The sequence below is a fragment of the Mirounga angustirostris genome, unplaced genomic scaffold (assembly GCF_029215605.1).
Source record: "Mirounga angustirostris isolate CCGP_5_RB_7025 unplaced genomic scaffold, mMirAng1.0.hap1 SCAF_6, whole genome shotgun sequence".
NCBI lineage: Eukaryota > Metazoa > Chordata > Mammalia > Carnivora > Phocidae > Mirounga > Mirounga angustirostris.
Window position 1 is genome coordinate 35,703,798 of NW_026991714.1, and position 18,224 is coordinate 35,722,021.

An 18,224-nucleotide genomic window follows, 5' to 3' on the forward strand; every position below is an offset into this window, starting at 1 on the left:
AATACGGAGATTTTAGAATGGATGTATATTTTTAAGTAAAAGTATAATATTTTAGAGTTGTTTTTAAGCTTTTAAAGGTGTAAGCACAAATCCAAGATCAGAGCCTCACTGAATTTATACCAGATAACATTTGATCTTACAGGACAGTCATTTACAATAGATGGGTTTTTTTTTTTTTCACCATACCATTTTAGCTACATGATTTCAACATTTTTAAAACCAAATGGTGATAGTAAATATAGTATATCCCTATTGGTTTGTAGGATAATAGCCTTTATTGATAACTTGTTATAATTTTAAATTGCAGAATTACCATTTTGGGGAAGTGTCCTTTTTAAAAATACAGTTATCAGTTTATCAGAGGAGAGAGAAAAGAAAGTCCAGGCAATACTTCAGAGGGAAAAAGATATTTTTAATAAAATTTGAATAGTCTGCAATTCTTAATAGGATTTTAAACATTTTCATGATTTGGTCTGAGTGATGACTAGTTAATCTGTGGAAAATACATTCTTTTAGAGAAGTACCTGATTTAAATTAAAAGAGAATGGCTGTGTCATCACGAGGTATGTATTTTGTGTTTATTTACTTCAAATTATCCATTCCCAGTTCTGTATTAATTATATTCATTTCACAATGAAAATGAAGCTATAAAAAATGATATGGTTTTATGTCTGGTCAAACTTAATTATTTCTGTACACACCTACAGTACATGTATTAGCTTATGGTCATAGATTCTGTATTTCTGGCAACCAGTACAATAAATTTCTGAGGCATGTTCACAAAAAGAAGACAGTGCTGGACAAACAGCTTCTAAGACATAACATTTAAATCTGAATAAAACCATCTTCTGCTCTTGGAGAATTTCTTCTCTACATTGCCACGCTCTCCAAATTTAATGCCTGTGTTTAATTGTTCTTCTCTCTTACCTTCTTTCCTGTTCTATCTTCTCAAAATCTCATTGCTTGTTTTTAGATTCTGTGCCAGAAACAATTCACACCGCAGTTTTGTGAGGTCAAGATTCATAATTTTGTCTATCACTTGTCTTATCATAATAAAATACTACTAGAATGTGTGTGTTCTGTGTATGCTACAGTATTAATGTTCCCTTTGCTTAAGTTTTGATAAGGAGAAATCATGTGATTATAGATTACATGGGTGATTTTAGCTTTAATTCTGTAAAATGTAATGTATGAGTGAGAAGTTCTTTCATAATGAGACCTTTATTCTTGTAGCTTTTAAATAATTACTTGTTGTTGTTGCAAGAATATTAGCCTTTGGCAAGGGACAGTTTTAATCCAGCCAAAAATTTTATATACTCGGAACAAAACATATTTGAAGCCTAGTTATAGTTTACCTTCATGGCTAATAATAGAAAAATAGAATTCTACAATGTAACATTTAGCTCTATAGCTAGTTTTTCAGGAACTGATCAAATCAGTACATTGAGAGAAAAGTGACCACTATCACCCAAAGACTTTTTGAGAATTAAATCCTGAATTTTCCGTAGGGTAGGATTTAAGTTGAACTTTAAGATAAAGATACAGTTTGATCACTGAATGATAGAAAATATACAAAGGGTTGAAAAAAACATGAGTTTTTTCCACTAGTTGTGGTTATAACCTTGGATAAATGATCTAATCACTTTAGGCATCAGGTTTCTCATTAGTAAAATGAGGGAATTAAACCAAATGTCCATCTCTCTCTGATATTCCAATTCTACTAGTTTATATTGGGAAAGGCGTTAGGTAAGAACAGAAATGGGTGGATTTTAGATGAGTTTTGTGTGCTAAATATATGACATTTTGTTCGGACACTGATTATGTTTTCTCACTCTTCCCTGTCTTTTCAACCATCTCCTAATGTCTGAGAAAGCCCCAGCTACTAGTCCTCCCCCCCCCCCCCCCGCCCCCACCGGGGTAAGCTCTAAAGTTCACTTCCCAGTCTGACCAATAGCTAGGGCAGTCTCGTTATTAACTGAGAAAATACGAACTATCTTCCTGGAAACCTCAGTGCGGACTGAACAGAGAAGAGGGTGCTGCGCTCACCTCATGTCTGCATGAGGCTGATGGTGGAGGAATCGGATCCTCAGAGTCAGTAAAAATTCTGAAATAGCTTTGCTGGTGCAGGAACAGCATTGGTGGTGCTAGACAGTGACAGCTGTAGGAGAGGAGAGACCTTGGCACAGAAGTGTCCAGTGGGGGCAGCAGCAAAATTTCCTCACCAGGCCAGTTCTGCAGGACGGCTTTAGGTTTTGCCTTTGAGAAGTTTACCCATAAGCCCGTTCTCCAGTCATCCCGATTCCTTTAGTAAATTACTATTCCACTTCGAGTTAGCTTCCAGGGTTTTCAAATAGGACCCTGACTGATAAATGTTGAAATAGCCGTAGGGTTTATTAGTTACTTGTTTTAGTGATCTCTTAAGCCATACTCAACAGCTAGAGTGTTATCAGTTACCCTTCCTACCGTGGTACAGCCCTCTTACAATTGCTATTTTTATCATATACTCGGCTGCATTCATATGGCACTCTTCCCTAGTGTAGAACTCCAGTTACCTTCTTCACCTGCATTTTTGGCTCTGCATTCCTGTGTGTAACAGCTGCCTGGAATAGCCTTTCCTCCTTTCCTCAGTCCAGTTGTATTTCTTAGTCAACTTACTAGATTTCTTAATAGTAATGTAGATTTTTTTCTTATGATTCGTTAATAATGAGACTTCATTCTGTCTCTCACGAACATACACAACCCTTCCTTATACAGACAGTATTTAGTTAGCATGATGTGTACACAGTGTGACTAGCTAGAAAATGCGGGCTTTGGTCCTACAACTGCAAAGGACTGCATTCAGCTAACATCTTGAAGGAGCGTAGAAGTAGATTCTCGGCCAGAGCCTTCAGGTAATAGCCCAGCCCAGTTGAAACTTTGATTTTAGTCTTGAGAGACCCTAAGCAGAGAACCCAGCTGAGCCCATATGGCCTTCTGACCTACAGAAAACGTGATGAAATTGAATGCTAAATGTACTTAACAGGCACCCAGATGTTTGTGTTCCATTAAGTCTGGTTCCATGTTATATTTCTGTGTGAATGCATAGCATCTGTAGTAAGTAGACATGGGAGTGGGTGGGCTTGTCTCGGGTGAGGAAGATCCTCAGGAACTCTAAGACTTAAAGGCTGGAGAAAGGAAGGGTAAGGTAGGAAGAAAGAGATAGCAAAATATCACAGAAGCCAAGAATCAGTTATAAAGGAAGGACTGATCAACTTTGTCAAATGCTTCTAATGGAACCAATAATCTAAGTATTGAAAACTGTTCATTGAATTCAGGATATGCCAGTAATGGGTAGCCTTAGAGGGACAGATTTGGGTGGGGTAGTGAGGGCAAAATCCAAACTAGAGTGGCAATCATGTGGACAACCTTTACACCAAGTTTGGCTATGAAAATAGGAAGGAAGAAGAGACAGTTTTTGGAAAGTAGGGCTTTAGGAAAGATTTTTTGAGGTTAGGAGAGACATGAACATGCTTAAATACTGACACCATTGATGTCATCATTGGTGGAGGGTACAATATGGGGTTGCTAATTGAAGATGGGCATTATTTGATATGTCTGGGATGAAGAGAGAGGCAAAAATGTTGAGTATTTTTAAGACATGTATTTATATTTTGGATCATGAAATCTCAGTTGAAGAGAGAAGTGAAGAAGAGAGAAAGGGACTGATAGGCAGGGAAAGGAAAGGTTGGTGGACTGAAAATCCCAGGGATATCAAGGGACAGATGTGAGAGGAGGAGTTGAAGAAGTACAGCATGACAGGGGAATGTGACTAGAGAGAAGACTGCTTTCAGTTAATGCGGTGGATGGCAAGGGTCCAGAGTGGGCATCTGAGAGGAATAGGAGGCAGAATCATTGGAGATGGGTAAGTTGGTCAGGAGAGGCCAGGTTCTTGGTGGTTAGGTTATCCACATGGACATTGAAGTCACAAAAGATACTGGCAGAAATTGAAGTGTAAAAGAAGATTGAATTAAAGATTATTGCTCTCAAGGAATGAAGAGGAAATGTCCAGGACGGACTGTCTAGGAGGACAGGATGACATAAACCTTAAAGAAAAATAAGTTATTCTGCCCTATAAATTCAGAGGAGGAATGTTTGAGAAAGCAGCAGAGAACTTTGCTTTTTGACCCTAAGGCACTTTAGGTGTGAGGGAATAGCCAAGATGAGAAGTCTGCAGAGGATGATGTATCCTCAGGGAAGAATTGGGTTTTGGTTGAAGTAAGATATTGGGGTTCAGAGAAGAAACTAAAGTTCTGGAGGAGTTTATCATAGATCAGAAGGACCAGAGGCATAGTGAAGAGTTAGAAAAGGAGGAGCGTGATGGAAGTTTGTGGTAGTGAAGAAGTACAGAGAATAACGGAATGAATGTTAAAGCAAGAGACCTGGCCAATATCATCAGGGATTCACCTTCATTTAGATTGTTCTAAAATGTCAGTCCTGATTATAATTTGAATCTATTTAAATCTCAGATGTTAAAGTCTAATTTAAATCCCATCTTTATAGAAATTTGTTAGATTGTTTCTGATACAAATTTAAATTAGTTGATCTTCTCTGTCTTTGTATACCAAGTATGGAATCCTGGTTATTGCTGTGTGAATGTTGGTTGGGAGGATGGGTGAGTGGGTAGGTGTGGTCCATATTATTTCTGAGTTATTGCCTCTGATGCTTGTTTCTGCAGCTAGTCATATGTTTTCTTGTTATTGAACTTGTTCAGTGTCTTCCTTCTGGATTTTAAATACTTTGAAAATAGAGTCTGTGTGTTTGACTTACATGGTTTTAGTTATACTTCACTTTTCATAGAACTAGAATATAGGTGTTCAATGAATACATGTTAAATTGATTTATTAACATGTTCAGGTAAACCCGATAGTTCTGAAATTCTTACTAAGGTCCAAATAACATTATTCCCTGACAGGTACCAGTATCCTTAAAATAGCCCTGTTAGGAATCTTCTATGACCTAGAATCCAATAAGCATGATCTTAGAGCAATTAAGTAGGAACACATCATGAAGTATTACTCCTAAATAATAATCAATGAGGGACATATATGTTTATATTATTTCCTATTCAAGAGTTTAATGCCACAGTCTTTTAGAGTGATCAGTCTTCCTCATGACTTACTGAAATGATGATCTTCTTTTAGATACTTGCTGTTTCAACCTTTAATTCCTAAAATTCCTATATCTCAAAAATAGCCTATCTTTTTTGTTAATAGACTGAATTAATTTAGTTTGATATTTATACTGTGACTTTTATTATTAAGACAGGTAAATTATTGCTCACACTCTGTAATTGAAATGTGTGTCCCTCTAAGAATCATACCTTAGTCTGTACTATTAGCAAATGTCTTTTAAAACTTGGCTTCTCCCTTTTTCATATTCACTACATTCACATACTACCTTGTCAGAAATTTACATTTTCTAAATGTAGATTACACTCCTTCATCCTAAAGCAATTTAAAGTAGATACTTCACGATAAACTGATGATCACAGTTAACAGTTACTACATGAAGGGGAAAGCTGCATGTGTGCAATTTAGGTCCCTAGATGATAACACTAATATGACTCATGGCTCACTTTAGTATAAAACTAAATAGTTACAGACCTATTTAGAGACAGTTATTCAAAGTAGGTGAGCATATATTATCAGTGGAGAGGAATAACTCTAGTCTCACATGAAGAATTGTTATCAGATAAATCTCTCAGTGAAAGAAGCTAAATTAGAGCATAAAAGGAAGCTTTTCGTTTAAATCAGATCTTACTTTACAAGACAAAAAGAAATCAAGTTTAAACCCTATGTCTCAAGAAATTTTGAACATGCAGAAAAATTGAGTGGGAAAAACTGAAATTTCAGTGGTTACTATTTTGTATATGGAGTATAGGGAATAAAGAACATCAGCTCAACTGGGATTCATTCCGTTGAACCATCCAAGTGCTAAACTATAAATTACTGAGGATCAACCTATACTTCCTTCTTGTTTCGTGGTTTTTTTTTTTCCTAAAGCCAGGAAATTAAAGAATAAGCTTAAAGTACAGGTATTGTGTTCCTTTTCTCCTATATTTTATTTTATGCAATTAACTTTTCCAAGATACTGATTTCAATTATTTGTAATACTAATGAGAGAAATTAACAAACGCTTTATGGGAAGACAGTACTATTTGATCAATTTAGAGTGGAATAAGGATTATGACAGTTAAATTTAGGTTCCAGAGGGCAGCATATTTCTATAATTAAGAACACTCTAAAGTGCATTAGCAAGAGGGGATAATGTAATGTACTTTATAGAAACATCATGGAAAGATATTCAACGTTCAAATTATAAATATTGACTGCTATTTTTAAAAAGTATTCTTTTGGAGGGTCTAGATGGTGGACATCCTGAATACATACCTTCTTCGTTAATACCAACCAGGAGTTATTTGCACTTCCCTTAAAAGGTGCGCTTTAGTACATTATCATGAGCAATTCCCTTTCTTCTGGGTTGTTGAACAATAGTGGAAGAGTTATAGCCACTGTGCGTGTTGTTTATGTGGTGCGGTGGCTGATAATTAATGAACAATAACACTGAGTGAGGTTGTCCTTGAGGCCTGCCTTTTACAGATAAAAGAAGTAGCAAACAGAAGCAACGTTTAATTTTTTCTTAGTCATTTCCCCCCATCATGTTCGTATTAAATAGCAGGGCAGTATCCAGTGGGCAGATGTGTTTCAAAACCCAAATCCTCAATTTTAGGATTTTCATGTTTAAAGTCTTGACAGATAATTTAAAACAGTAAGTTCTTCACTGGAAAAATTATTAAAGTGGTACTAATTTTGCAGCATGGTAGATACGAAAATGTATTTTATCAGAATACATTTTTTAAACCGACCCGTAACAATAATATTGCTTATAGTCTTCTCATCTGAATTAATAGTATTGAGGATGCATCTCCCAAAAGAGTTGTGGTTTTATCTGCTGGGACATTTATTTTGAACTTGACAGGGTTTAATGCTACTTTTCTAGAGTAATGCCTATTTAGGCATACAGTGCAAATTTAAAGAGAGCTGATAAATACTAATTACAAAAATGTTTTTCTCATTAGAAAATTTGAAATTTAATTTAGAAAAGCAGTTTTGCATTCGACACATAAATGTTCTTGGAATGGAATACGAGTTTAAATACTGATCAGGCCTAGGACAAGGGAACTGAATTTTTAAAAATTAAAGTTAAAGGAAATCTATTACTAGTGAGTTTTCAGTCTGATCATCACATTTGGTCTATGGACTCTATAGGGACCTGTAAGGAGCCAGAAAATATCTCCATTTGACAGTTACATTTTACTTAATTCTATTCAGAGCAAAGAATAATTCTGGTCAAAAAAATGATAGTACACGATAAGCCTGAATATCACTTCCCGATGCTGTTTCTATTAGGCAGATATATTTAAGTGATTTCTATCACCAAAAATGAGCATGGTCGTCCTGCATATGCCGTGTGTGCTTACTCATTACTGGAAGCTCCTGTTCAAATGAAATGCATGTTTCTAAGTGTTGAGCATGCAGAGGTATTCTTGGCAAAAGCCTAATTCTCCCTAGTGTATATATTAGCACCAGGGATACGACGGGAGTATGTGACCTGACTACTTCACAAGGTTGGGATGAGTAAATGAATGAGCCACAGGAAAACCTTCATAGACTAGAAATATTAGTTGTTAACTTGAAATGAAATAGGTTATCCTTAATTTGAATCATTCTGCCATCATTTACTGTTTTTTAAAGATACTCTCGTGGTGCCTGGGTAGCTCGGTCGGTTGAGCGCCCGACTGTTGATTTCAGCTCAGGTGGTGATCTCAGGGTCATGAGATGGAGCCCCCGTGGGCTCCGCGATCTGGGGAGTTTGCTTCTCCCTCTGCCCCTCCCATTCATGCTCTCTCTCTCTTTCTCTCTCTCTCTCTCTCAAAAAAAAAAAGTACTCTCTTATCTAACAAAAAATAATGTCTTATCCTTCCTTTATCTAATCTTAGACCTGCAATTGTTTATATAGGCTATATCTTACTGGTTTATAGTGGTCTTTTTATAATCTGTCACTTTGGGCAGCTGATTACTAGAATGGTACTGATTACATTTTTTCTAGCAGAAAAAGCTGATAGAGCTGATAGGAACTGAAAACTGAGTAAGTTTGGTACACACAGTTTTTAAATTCTCATGTTGTATCGTCAAAGTATATAATTTATATAATCAAAATTATATATCTCTTAATATTATTCTACAATTAAAAATAAAGTGAACTAATTAAACTTTAATTTAGTTCATTTTTCAAGGAATAAGATATCTAGTTCATGGAAAATAGCATGTATTATAAGTAGATTTTTCATATTAGCTTAATTTGGGGGGTTATATTTTACTTTGAAATGAACGCTGGCATTGTCCCTTAAGCTGTATTCATGTTATAAAAAATGTTTCTTTATACTAACTCGTTTGTGATTTTTCATAAAAGATTAATTACCAGATAGTGGAAATCTACAGTCTTAATGTCTAACTTGTTAGGCATCCAAGACCAAGTTTATATTTGCATTTGGGTGGGTCGGTGTGGCTTTGAGGTTGGGAGCATAGAGGGCTCTGCAGTCCCTGGTTTCACATCTTAGTTCCCCACCTCTTCCTGACTTGTGTTCTTCGGTGAATACTCACCCGCTCTGTGCCTTGTGTATTCATTCATAAAAGGGGATAGTAACAACAATAGCTGCCTCAGAAATGTTAGTGACACTTAAAGGAGATAATCCATGTAAAGAACTTAAAACATCATCTGGCACATATAGGAACTTGACACTGTTAACTAATTTGGTGTTACTCATGTGCAGATAAATTTAGTGTTCTAATTACAGTAGTAATCTTCATTAGGTGCTAGTCCATAATAAAAACTACTGCATTGTGTTTTTCAAGTTTCAGAATAAGAAGGAACATTAACAGTCTGGAAAAGAGGAAAGTAAAAGTCTTTTTTTTTTTTTTTTTTTTGAGAGTGTGTAAGCATGGGGGGAACTGGGAAGGGGCTTGAGCAGTAACGGACCATCCAGAGAGTAATCCTGTCTTCAGGCGTGGCTTGATCCAGTGACTCAAATAGTACCACTAAAGTCCTGGTTTCTCTCTCTTTCTACTCCTTCCACTGCCCCCCCAACCCCCCACCCTGTCTTCCGTGTGTCAATATCATAATGAGGTTTCACATAATTGCCCTCTTGAAACTTCTTGTGTCTCATTAGGTTACCTGCCTATCCCAGAACCAATCACAGGGATGGGCTCTACTGTTTAGCTTAAGCCCTAGAGCTGGGCAGTGGATCACCTCCCAAACTACATTAGGTAAGGGATGGAAAGGAGTATATTCACTATTAGGAAGAAGTGATGAATAAATACTATGGAGATAACTAAAGTCCAGTATAATGTTTATTTAAATTTCTTAAAAATAAAATTCACTAGGGGCGCCTGGGTGGTTCAGTCGGTTAAGCATCTGACTCTTAATTTCAGCTCAGGTCATGATCTCAGGGTTGTGAGATTGAGCCCTATGTTGGGCCCACACTGGACGTGCAGCCTGCTGAAGTTTTCTCTCCCTCTCCATATGCCCTAAAACTTTAGTGATTGGACATACCATGGATGAAATCCTATTTTAATCAATGTGATAATACCTTAGAATTAGGCATACTTCTCTGTGTACTGTTTTAGGAATCTTGAGTTCTGTGTTAAACAGTGTCTTTCTGATATGCTTAATTGGCTGTGAGCTAAATTCTGAAAATTATGATTCTCAATCCTGATTACATTAGTATGACTTAAGTTTTTAAAATAAAGGTGAATAGGCTTCCACTTGTTGAATCAAAATATTAAAGGAATAGGGCCAGGTTCTTCATACCCTTAAAAAGATAGACACTAGTGCCTGAGTAGCATTGGTTATCATTGCCCTATAGAATCTATCTTATGTCCACATCTTACACTCTCCTGTTAGTTCCTGGGTAGCCATAGGACTAAAATGAGTCCTTGCCAAGTTTTGACATCTGATAAGATGTAACACGAAACTAACCATATCGTTAAGAAAACTCTACTGTAAGACTTGTTAATAGTATAAAAATTTTTCCCCAAACTATCTGCTCAAATTGCAACCAACTAAACTACTAAAATTCACCTTTAATACAGATGGTTTTGTTTAAAATACTTGTAATGAGAATTGGATTTTTATAAATTATTTTGAAATAGGCCTGAATAGGAAGAAATGGTTATGCACACTAGTAAGTGTTAACTTTCATTGCCTTTGGCTTCTTTCAAAACTCTATATTTCAGATCTATTATAAGATTAAAATTATTTATCTCCTTGATTCATCAGAAGCTTGACATATTTTCAGAACAGAAAAAGATGAAAAACATCTTAAAAGGGATTAAAGTCATTATGGCCATAAGAAAAAACTATTTTGTCAAAAAACATTCATTATATGTAACATTAGAATATTATAGATTAGATTGTCTTTGAATTCGGTTTTATTTAAACAAAGTTTATCATGGCACTGAAGACATTAGAAGTAAATTTTTAGAAGTTGGCAAATTCAACACTTCCTGGGCCTCATTGGTCTTTTAGGAACCTGAATTTGGGAAAATATGCCAGGTGGCCTATTAACAGTCCTCAAGGCCATCTTTATAGTGTCATCTGAAATCACACTGTAAAATGGAAATAGTATAAAAAATTGTTCTAAAGTGGTATGCATCGTGATAAAGTGAAATAAATTTTAGCACTGCTATTTCTATAGCTCTTAACATTTCATTTCCTGGGAACTGCTCTGAATGCTCTGTGAGGATATGAACAAACAGTAGTAACATTATGTGAAATAATTCAGGTAACTGGAGAATTCATTATGAAGTTGCATTAAGGACTCTCAGAAATATCCTTCTGTATTCACATTATATTGAACATAGAAATCATACCTTGCTGTTTCATTTGTCACTAAATTATTTGTAACATTCAACATTTGAATCAGAACTAATCTTCAAATAGTCTGCTTTGTGGCATAAGAGAATTGTTACTACCATTTTAAAGTTTAAGAGAGGAAATTTGAAACTTGAAGGTGTTCATAAACTTAAACTGAAATCATCGTTTCCTAATGCCTTGGTGCCAGTGTCTCTAAGATTTTAATTTGTATAAAGCAGTTACATGGTACCTGGGACTTAGTGCGCACTCAGTAAATATTAGTTGTACTAATATCATAGGCATCATCACTCCCTTACCATGAAATGTTAAGGGTAACATTTCCCTTGCCATGAAATCACCACTTCTACTTCCACCTTTTACTTGTTTTTTCCATAAGAATAGGGTAGTTTAATTCAGTTTCCTGTTGGTGAGAAGCCACAGTTAATTACTGCCATAATCCATTTTGTCCCCGTTAACATTATACATGGATGATTTTTTTTAAATTCTCCCTTTGACATGGATAGTTGTACTAATACAGAAGTAAAACTTTTTATAAAATATGAAAGAAATGTAAATTTTTTAAGTTTTCATTTTACATTAGTACCATATGAACCATCCAAGATATCTTTCATGGTCTGCACCACTTTTTCATCGAGGCAAGACATATGAAATATTTATCCTATTCTCTCTTCAAGTATTATTATTCTATTAATATGTATGTGTGTATATATATCCATACACATTCGTATTTACATCTATATTTATTTCTCTGTTTATTGAAAGCTGTGCGTTCATACTGAGATCACCAGTTCCAGTTCAGCACCCCAGGGTTCATTCTGATCTGTAACTACCTTCTTTGATAGAAGCCTGGCTCCTTTTCTCAATGCATTAAACTATTTGATCAGTCCCTTTGTAGGTAACTCGGGTTCCACTGCAGCCATCTCCTACTCCATTCTCATACCCTTCTTCCCAAACTCAGACTCCAAATCCTTGTGTCCGTTTGCTCCTCCTGCAAAGAAGTCCTCACCTGTGCTTGACCTCTGACACCCAGTCCGCCCAACCCCCACCCTGATGCAGGGACACCTGGCTTATTCTGCTAGTGCTACGACACCCCAAACTGGACCACCTTTCTGTGGAAGTATCCTCACCCTATTTAGGATCTAGTATCTCATACTGACTCACGTCTCTGAATGGATGCCCTCACCTTGCTGAGGCTCTGAGAGCCCATTCTGTGTTACCCATCAATACCCTCTGCGGGATGTCCTCCTTACCCATGTGGGGGGAGGGCTCTTACACGCCAGCCTAGGCCACCCCTCTTTGGAAATAGCCTCTTCATTCTGTGCTGGATCTGGTAGCCACCACCAGGCTGCCCATCCGGGTTCCCTCTTACCACTTCATATATTCTGCCCCACCCCCAGCAAGTACACAGTCCTCATCTTGTCAAGGCTGATATGCCACTCATCCATGAGGATGCCCTCCTCATCTTGCTTGGATATAATAGATTTTTGTAAATTAATGATCACTTGACTGTCCTTTAGTGAGTGAGGTCGGTGATGATGATGATGTTAGCAACTAACTTATATTGGCCAATATTACATCACATATGGCCATTCTCTGTCACAAATAATTGAGATATTTATCTTTTCCAAGTGTATATAAAATGGCCACCAAGTATAAAATTCAGAGTATTGCAACTAGGTATAATTTCTGACCTTAAAGACCATGGAACTATCCATGGTACCAACAAATTCCTAGTCTCTCTCTTGAATTCTTGTTAGCTGGCTTGAATCTTACAGGTTACAGGTCTAACTATGCCTGTTACCTGTTTCTGAGATTTTTGTCTTTTTTTCCAGCTTTGTTGGTATGTAATTGACATAATGTGTAAGTGTAAGGCATACATTGTGATGATATGATACACATACAGGGCAAGATGCTTACCGCAATAAAGTTAGCACTTTTTTTTTTTTTTATCTCATGTACTTACAATCTTGTTCATGCTATTGTGAGCTCATTAAAGCTCTACTCCTATAGCAGCTTTCAAGTACACAATATACAGTGTTGTAAGCTGTAGTTACCATGCTGTACATTAGGTCCCTGGAACGTATTCATTTTATACCTGAAAGTTTGTACTCTTTGACCAACATTTCATCATTCCCTACACCCCTCAACCCCTGGCAACCACCATTCTACTGTCTTGTTTCTGTGAGTTCAATGTTTTTAGGCTTTACATGTGAGATCATACAAATACATGTGTATATGAGGTATGCCTGTATCCAATTTTCCCATCACCATTTATTAAAGAGACTGTCTTTCCTTCATTGAGTATTCTTGGCTCCCTTGTCAAATATTAGCTAGCTATATATGTTTGGGTGTATTTCTGGGTTCTCAGTTCTGTTCGTCTGGTCTGTTTTTATGCCACTACCATACTGTTTTAATTATTATAATTTTATAGTATAGCTTGAAATCAGGAAGTGTGAAGCCTTCTGTTTTTTTCAGGATTTCTCTGACTATTTGGGGTTTTTATGGTTCCATATAAATTTTAGGAATGTTTAAAATGACATTGGAATCTTATAGGGTTACATTGAATCCATAGATGGCTTTTGGTAGTATCAGCATTCTAACAATATTAATTCTTCCCATTCATGAATACAGGATACATTTCCATTTATTTGTGTCTTCTTTGATTTCTTTCATCCATGTCGTGTAGTTTTCAGATTAGAGATCTTTTACCTCCTTGGTTAAATTTACTCCTAAGTATTTTATTGTTTTTGATGATATTGTAAGTAGGATTGATTAATTTCTTTTTCAGAAAATGTATTGTTATGTATAGAAAAACAAAGTCAATTCACAGAGTAAAAGAAAATAATTCCCAACACGTAAATCTGACAGAAGACTTGTATCAAATATGTAAGGAACTCTTTAGGTGCCTGGATGGCTGAGTCAGTTAAGTGGCCGACTCTGATTTCAACTCAGGTCATGATCTCAGGGTTGTGAGATCAAGCCCTGCATTGGGCTCTACACTGGGCATGGAGCCTCCTTGGGATATTCTCTTTCTCTCTTTCTGTCTCTCAAAAATTTTTTAAAAAACGAATATATAAGAAACTCTTAAAACACAATAATAGAATGATAAACAATATGATAATTCATAGGCATAACATTTGAACTCATAATTCCCTAAAGAAAGTATGCACGTGACTAATAAGCACATGAACAAGATTGTCTTTGGAAAATGTAAATTAAAACCACAAGGAGATATTATTAATACAATCCCTGGAATGTCTAAAATTTAAAAGACTAACAAAAATACTAACAACAAAAAGACTGTGTTGCTGGGACTATGGAATGCCTGGAACATTCATACACTGTTGATGGGAATGTAAAATAGTACAATCACTTTATTTCTTTTTAAATTAACCCTTATCATGTACCCCAGAAGTTCCTAGGTACTTATGTAAGAGAAATTAAAAAATTTCATCAAAGATTGGTACCTGAATTTTCATAGAAACTTATTAACCAAGAATTAAAAACATTCCAGGTACCCATCAACAGATGAATAAAGAAAATGTTGAATAGTCAGACCATGAAATGCAAATCAATAATAAAAATTAATAAGCACTAATAATACAGTTGGATAGCAAAAATATGCTATGAACAAAAGAAGGCAGATACCCAAGTGTATATACCATATGATTACAATTAGATGAAGTTAAAAGTGATAGTGATAGAAATCAGATCAGTGGTTGCCTGTTGTGGGTGGGAGAATTAATTGGGAAGAGGCACAGTGGAACACTTTCTGATGATTTAAGTGTTCTCTATATTGGTTGGGAGGTGGTTACACACAAAATGTGTACATTTATAAAAATTTATTGAGCTTGTGCTCTTAAAATTGCTATGCTGATTTCATTCTATGTAAATTATTCTTTAAAAAGTTGATTTTTAAAAATCAAATATGTAAGTAGGAAGGAAAAAAAAAAAAATAACAAGCACAAGAGGGGCACCTGGGTGGCTCAGTTGGTTAAGCATCCGACTCTTTTTTTTTTTTTTAGGATTTTTTTTTTATGTTAATCACCATACATTACATCATTAATTTTTGATGTAGTGTTCCGTGATTCATTATTTGTGTGTAACACCCAGTGCTCCATGCAGAACGTGCCCTCTTTAATACCCATCACCAGGCGAACCCATCCCCCCACTCCCTCCCCTCTAGAACCCTCAGTTTGTTTCTCAGAGTCCATAGTCTCTCATGGTTTGTCTCCCCCTCTGATTTCCCCCCCTTCCTTTTTCCCTTCCTGCTATCTTCTTTTTTTTTTTTTTTTAACATATAATGTATTATTTGTTTCAGAGGTATAGGTCTGTGATTCAACAGTCTTACACAATTCACAACGCTCACCATAGCACATACCCTCCCCAGTGTCTATCACCCAGCCACCCCATCCCTCCCACCCCCCACCACTCCAGCAACCCTCAGTTTGTTTCCTGAGATTAAGAATTCCTCATATCTGGGGCCTGGGTGGCTCAGTTGGTTAAGTGACTGCCTTTGGCTCAGGTCATGATCCTGGAGTCCCTGGATCGAGCTCCCTGGCTCAGCAGGGAGCCTGCTTCTGCCTCTGACCCTACCCCCTCTCATGTGCTCTCTCTCTCTCATTCTCTCTGTCTCAAATAAATAAATAAAACCTTAAAAAAAAAAAAGAATTCCTCATATCAACATCAAAAACTAATGATGTATGGTGATTAACATAACATAATAAAAAAAAATTCCTCATATCAGTGAGGTCATATGATACATGTCTTTCTCTGTTTGACTTATTTCGCTCAGCATAATACCCTCCAGTTCCATCCACATCATTGCAAATGGCAAGATTTCATTCCTTTTGATGGCTGCATAATATTCCATTGTATATATATACCACCTCTTCTTTATCCATTCATCTGTCGATGGACATCTTGGCTCTTTCCACAGTTTGGCTATTGTGGACATTGCTGCTATAAACATTGAGGTGCACGTACCCCTTCAGATCCCTACATTTGTATCTTTGGGGTAAATACCCAGTAGTACAATTGCTGGGTCATAGGGTAGCTCTATTTTCAACTTTTTGAGGAACCTCCATACTGTTTTCCAGAGTGGTTGCACCAGCTTGCATTCCCACCAACAGTGTGGGAGGATTCCCCTTTCTCCGCATCCCCGCCAACATCTGTCATTTCCTGACTTGTTAATTTTAGCCATTCTGACTGGTGTGAGGTGGTATCTCATTGAGGTTTTGATTTGGATTTTTCTGATGCCGAGCACTGTTGAGCACTTTTTCATGTGTCTGTTGGCCATTTGGATGTCTTTGGAAAAATGTCTGTTCATGTCTTCTGCCTGTTTCTTGACTGAATCGTTTGTTCTTTGGGTGCTGAGTTTGATAAGTTCTTTATAGATTTTGGATACTAGCCCTTTATCTGATACATCATTTGCAAATATCTTCTCCCATTCTGTTGGTTGTCTCTTGGTTTTGTTGACTGTTTCTTTTGCTGTGCAAAAGCTTTTTATCTTGATGAAGTCCCAATAGTTCATTTTTGCCCTTGCTTCCCTTGCCTTTGGCGATGTTTCTAGGAAGAAGTTGCTGTGGCTGAGGTCAAAGAGGTTGCTGCCTGTGTTCTCCTTTAGGATTTTGATGGACTCCTGTTTCACATTTAGGTCTTTCAACCATTTGGGAGTCTATTTTTGTGTGTGGTATAAGGAAATGGTCCAGTTTCATTCTTCTGCATGTGGCTGGCCAATTTTCCCAACACCATTTGTTGAAGAGATTGTCTTTTTTCCATTGGACATTCTTTCCTGCTTTGTTATAAATTAGTTGATCATAGAGTTGAAGGTCCATTTCTGGGCTCTCTATTCTGTTCCAGTGATCTATGTGTCTGTTTTTGTGCCGTTACCATACTGTCTTGATGATGACAGCTTTGTAATAGAGCTGGACGTCCGGAATTGTGATGCCACCAGCTTTGCTTTTCATTTTCAATATTTCTCTGGCTATTCGGGGTCTTTTCTGGTTCCATACAAATTTTTGGATTATTTGTTCCATTTCTTTGAAAAAAGTGGGTGGTATTTTGATGGGGATTGCATTGAATGTGTAGATAGCTCTAGGTAGCATTGACATCTTCACAATATTGGTTCTTCCCATCCATGAGCATGGAACGTTTTTCCATTTCTTTGTGTCTTCCTCAGTTTCTTTCATGAGTATTTTATAGTTTTCTGAGTACAGATTCTTTGCCTCTTTGGTTAGATTTATTCCTAGGTATCTTATGGTTTTGGGTGCAATTGTAAATGGGATCAACTCCTTAATTTCTCTTTCTTCTGTCTTGTTGTTGATGTATAGGAATGCCACTGATTTCTGTGCATTGATTTTATATCCTGCCACTTTATTGAATTCCTGTATGAGTTCTAGCAGTTTTGGGGTGGAGTCTTTTGGGTTTTCCACATAAAGTATCATATCATCTGCAAAAAGTGAGAGTTTGACTTCTTCTTTGCCGATTCGTAAGCATCCAACTCTTGATTTTGGCTCAGGTCATGATCTCAGAGTTGTGAGATCGAGACCTGCATTGGGCTCTGCACTGGGCATGGAGCCTGCTTAAGATTCTCTCTCTCTCTCTCTAAAAAAAAAAAAGAAAGAAAAAAGCACAAAAGACTATGTCTCCGTAATAACATTACATGTAAATGGACTAAATGCTCTAAAAATTCTCAGTTTTTAAAACTATATGTTATTTCTTTTTTAAATTTTTTTAAAAGATTTTATTTATTTGAGAGAGAAAGCATGAGCAAGGGGAGGGGCAGAGGGAGAAGCAGGCTCCCCACAGAGCAAGGAGCCCAGTGCAGGACTCGATCCCAGGACCCTGAGATCATGACCTGAGCCGAAGGCGGTGCTCAACCAACAGAGCCACCCAAGTGCCCCTTAAAAACTGTATGTTATTTCAAAGAAAGATAGTTAACACCGAAGTTGACTGTTAACTGTGAAGGGGCAGAGAATTTGACCTACTTCTAGCTGACGGATCCGCCTGCCGCAACGTAACACCTGCTGGCAGTAAGGATTGAATTAGCCTTGACGTAGCAGCAGCGTTAGCATCAGGAGGTCTACATCAGTTCCCCTGTGCCCCGGTCGCACCTGGCCGTGCAGATGGGCCCAGATGGTCGCTCGCCCGTGGGGTAAGATAAGGGGAACCTCTGTTCCGCACACACATCCGGGAGTCCATTTTTGTCTCCTGGTGTTGCTCTGCCACCTGTCCCCTAGCACAGTGGT

General features: G+C 37.0%; 1 protein-coding gene across 3 annotated transcripts in view; it reads left to right on the top strand.

Moving 5' to 3' along the window:
• The window catches only part of SYT14 (synaptotagmin 14), a 132,719-nt gene that overhangs the window by 74,348 nt on the left and 40,147 nt on the right, over positions 1-18,224 (top strand). The window lies entirely within an intron of this gene.